Source organism: Myotis brandtii, unplaced genomic scaffold (genome assembly GCF_000412655.1).
Source record: "Myotis brandtii unplaced genomic scaffold, ASM41265v1 scaffold1556, whole genome shotgun sequence".
In the NCBI taxonomy this organism is placed as follows: domain Eukaryota; kingdom Metazoa; phylum Chordata; class Mammalia; order Chiroptera; family Vespertilionidae; genus Myotis; species Myotis brandtii.
In genome coordinates, this window is record NW_005355648.1 from 57,058 (window position 1) to 61,566 (window position 4,509).

The following is a 4,509-nucleotide window of genomic DNA, read 5'->3' on the forward strand; positions in this document are numbered from 1 at the left end:
TCTGGGACCCGAGTCCCAAGAGTCCCAAGGGATTGGCGGCGGCGGGTCAGTCAGCCAATGGCGTCCCGAGTCCGTTCGTCATCGGTTGCTGGGTAGAATACGCAGAAACTGCATAAACAGCAAACAGCCATAACTGCGAATTGCTTTTTGAGATGATCTGGCCTTTTAGTTCCTTTTCCTTCCTTTTTTAAAAATGATGTGTTTATTGATTTTGGAGAGGAAGGGAGAAGGAGAGAGAGAGGCGGGTCAGTCAGCCAATGGCGTCCCGAGTCCGTTCGTCATCGGTTGCTGGGTAGAATACGCAGAAACTGCATAAACAGCAAACAGCCATAACTGCGAATTGCTTTTTGAGATGATCTGGCCTTTTAGTTCCTTTTCCTTCCTTTTTTAAAAATGATGTGTTTATTGATTTTGGAGAGGAAGGGAGAAGGAGAGAGAGAGAAACATGGAGAGAGAATCACTGACCGGGTGCCCCCTGGACGCCCCCCACCAGAGATGGAACCCCGACCTCCTGGTTCACAGGTTGACCCTCAACCACTAGCCGGGCCCTTTTCCTTTCCTTCGAGGAATGTAATTTATGCTTCAGTCTTGCCATACCCTGCGGGCTGTGGCGTCGCTGCTATGAAGACGGGGGCCTGTGTACACGTGTGTGTGGTTGGGGTTGGAGGTGGGCAGGGGTTGAGGTGAATGTCAGCATCCTCTTCCCAAAGCCACCGAATCTCTTTAGAGCAGCTGGGCTGGTGGGGCTCCGGAGGTGGTGGTGGGGGAGGCTCCGGAAAGGGCTGGGGGTAGAGGACAGAGCCAGCAGCTGCTATGGAGACCTGGTGACTCTCGGGAAACCATGGGGACGGGAAGAGGTGTGAGAGGAGGAAGCCCTCTCTTTCCCTGGGGAGGTGGCACCCGGTCGCAGATCACAGCAGCCAGCACAGGCTCTCGCCTGCCAGTGGATGGTCTCGAAACCATGGGGACGGGAAGAGGCGTGAGAGGAGGAAGCCCTCTCTCTCCCTGGGGAGGTGGCACCCGTGTCGCAGGACCATGGCAGCCAGCAAAGGCTCCCACCTGCCAGTGGATGGTCTGGTGGGCCCAGCACCCCCACACCCACCTGATGCTCCTTCCTGGGCCCACAGAACCCAATCAGGCCACTGTGTACATTTCTTATAGAATAACCTTCCCAAGGCACATTTCATAACATTCCCCACCTGTGCATAAATGCTTTCCCGGGAGACCGATAATTTCCTTCTAAATTCGACACCGCAGTCAGCACACGAGCAATAGTCCCACTAGTTGTTATTCCAGGACTGGACTCTGGTTCCCATTCCATTCCCTTCACCTGAATTGTTCCCTCACATCTGCCTCCTGGGAAAACAACTCCAGATGCTCCCAGCCTGGAGTGTTCCCAGCTTCCTCTGCCAGCCAGCAAGGAATGGCAACCTGGGTCCCACCACTGCAGGAAACTCAGTTCTGCCAACAATAAGAATTAGCAAGAAACAGACTGTTCCCTGGACCCTCCAGAAAGGAGCCAGCCTGCAGACACCTGGATGTCAGTCTGGCCAGAGCCACACTGGACTTCCCACCTACAGACATGTGAAGTAAGGAATCTGTGTTACATTAGGTCATGAAATTTGTGGTTTTTATTACAGCAGCTTACAAAGCTAATACAATAAGGATTTTGTGAAAATGTGGTGGGTAAACTGTGGGGGTGAAAATCTAGAAGAAGCTCAGTTGAAGTGTGAAGACCATTAACCAATTTATTTAACAAATGTAACCTGACCACCACCTGCCGGGTGGAGGGGACACAGTGGTGACCAATCACAGTGATGGTGATGGAGTGGCTTTTCCCAGGACCCAGCAGTTACAGGAACCTCCGGGAACATGGACACATACTCAGCATGGAATGTCCTTTCCTGGAGATGGGGCCACAATGTGATAAAACTTCCACTGCAGTTCACCTGACTCCCTTCCCCCAAATTCATGCCTCACAATGAGCTTTAGGGATGAAGCTGGAGGGGGCCACCTCACAGGGGTGTTGTGAGGATTGGTGAGTGAGATTCCCCTGAAGCACTGAGCCCAGCACCCACCACATTCTAAGTTATCTGTGAACTGAGCTATGGCTGCAGGAAGGGAGCTGAGTCACCTTTGGAAAGTTAACTCCCTGCACCCTGGTCTCCTCATCTGTCATGTGGAAAAGTTGAAAGATAACTAGTAAAGTGCTTTACTCAGTGAGTTTTTAGTAAGTATGTTCCTGATGCGAGGTTTTGCTGTTAAGCAGGCCCTCAGCTCAGGGCTGGGCAGAGAGAAGCAAAGACATTACTTCCTCCTGAGAGTCCGCATTTCCATCAGCTGAGCCTGAGGCCACTGGGGTCTCCAGGGAAGGGTCAGGCAGTGGGTCAGGCAGAAGGGAACTCCCCACTCATTTTGGTGCTGGGCAAATGGTCAAGGCAGTGGGCTCCTCTGAGAAAAGCCTGAAAAGAGGCAAGAGAGGCCCGGAGAAGGAACCCTGTGAAAAGGTGTAGATGTGCAATCCATCGATGGCATCATAGAACGAGACCTCCCCCATCTCATAGTCCAGGAAAACCCCCACTCTTTTAGGAGGGTTGGCAATTGTGAGTTTGGTCCGGGGATCCGTTCGAGCCTGGAATTCATGCCCAGTCAACACTGCTATTGTCCAGAATCCATTCTGGGGTGTCATTGTAGGATAAAGTTTTCTCTCCACATTCTCCCTGCACACCCCGAATTGCCACTGTTTCCTGTCCCCCACCTCCACCTCCCAGAAGTGTCTCTCTGACGTGAAGTTCTCACGGCCCAGCACACAATAATGATCCTGAAATCTCCTGGGGTTGTCTGGTAGGCTCTGCCTTGCATCTGTATAGTTCAGAGTCCTCTGGTCCTCAGAAATAAGGAGTTTGGGGTGCGCAGTGTCTGGATCCAGAATCACGTCCGCTGCAGAGAGTTCCAATTGTGTGGGATCAGTCATGGTTTCCAGATCTGAGAGCCCCAGGCTCCAAGGCTTGGGTCTGGCTGGTGAGACCTGAGCCCAGAGCCTGGGGTCCCAGCTGCCCTGAGTGTGACCCTCAGCAAAGCCAAGAGAAACCACAGGGCCTGGTGTTCAGTGAGGAGGGGAGGGTGAGGAGGGCTGGCGTCTGCCTAACCCGCCATCTCAAGTGGCACCTTCCTTCTATCTTCCTCCTGTTTCCTCCCCAGAAGGACTGTGCCCACCTGTGCTGCAGAGTCACATGGATTCCAATTCCAGCCATTGCTCTGCTCTCCTGAGCTGGACAACTTCCTTTTCTGCACGGTCTCTTCTCTCTCTCGCTCGCTCTCTCTCTCTCTCTCTTTCTCTCTCTCTCTCTCTCTCTCTCTCTCTCTCTCTCTCACACACACACACACACACACGGAGACGCTCTAACAGAGCAGCCTCCTCTCAGGCAGCCTCTCCCTGAGCCACAGCCTCCTCAGGGCTCCAGGGACTGCTCCCTGTCCCTCTGCCTTGGGCCTGGGGGTGGTGGCAGCTCCCACTGCTGTGGGCCTGGGGCACTGCTCTTCCTTGTGGTTTCCCTTAATGCCATCCCTGCCTCTGGAGGTAGGTCCTTCCCTAAACCCTCTGTAATCACTGGGTAGATGTGGCTGAATCAAACCAACTCCATCTCTGTGTCTCTGATTTCCTTCATCTCTTCATGCTGTGACCTTTGCCCAACCTCCCTGTCCTTAGCAGGCACACCAAAGCCTTCAGGGTGATGATGATGTGCGTTCCTTAAAATGTAGCCATAAACAGTTCTGTTAGTAACACTAGAACGACATGACAAGGAGGTCAACACCTAATGTGATGGTATCGATTATAAAGAACCTTCCATCACAAGACCCCCAGGAGGTAAGCTGATGCTACCACACTGTCTCTTTGTCCTGTCAACCATTAGTACCAGAGTTGTGTGTTTAAAAAAAAGTACTCTAACAGGTCCATTAGTGGTGAATAGTCTGTGCAGACTGACACATAGTCTGTCTGTTCCAGCCCGACACCCCTGTGAGTAAATGACTCTATAATACAGTCTGTTATAATGTAAGGAGTTGCCTACATCACTTTTAGGTCTTAAGAACCTTCTCTTGACTGTGGTCATTACCGTCAGATGCACACCCATCATGAAAAGACCATGGCTTCCCTCTTGGAGTTTTGACCAACACACACTCATTGCCTCATCTAGTCTCACCTCCACCTTCACATAGTAGGAATGACCACCATCATCTCAAAGGGACTCAGAGACATGGCACACCTTGAGGAGGCTCAGGGCAGGAGGGGCAGCAGTTGGGCCAGGTCACCTCCTCCCTCTCCCTCCAGCCCCTGTCCCCAGCTCCACCCCTCGTGCCTCCTCCTTCCCCCACTGACCTGGGGAAGCCAGGGCAGCAGCTGTCCCTGGCACTCTTAGCAGCAGATGGGAACACTGTGGGGAGCTCATGTAACCCACCCAAAAGTCTCCCAGTCAAGAGCTGGAGAAGAAAGAGGGAGCCAGGCCCCTG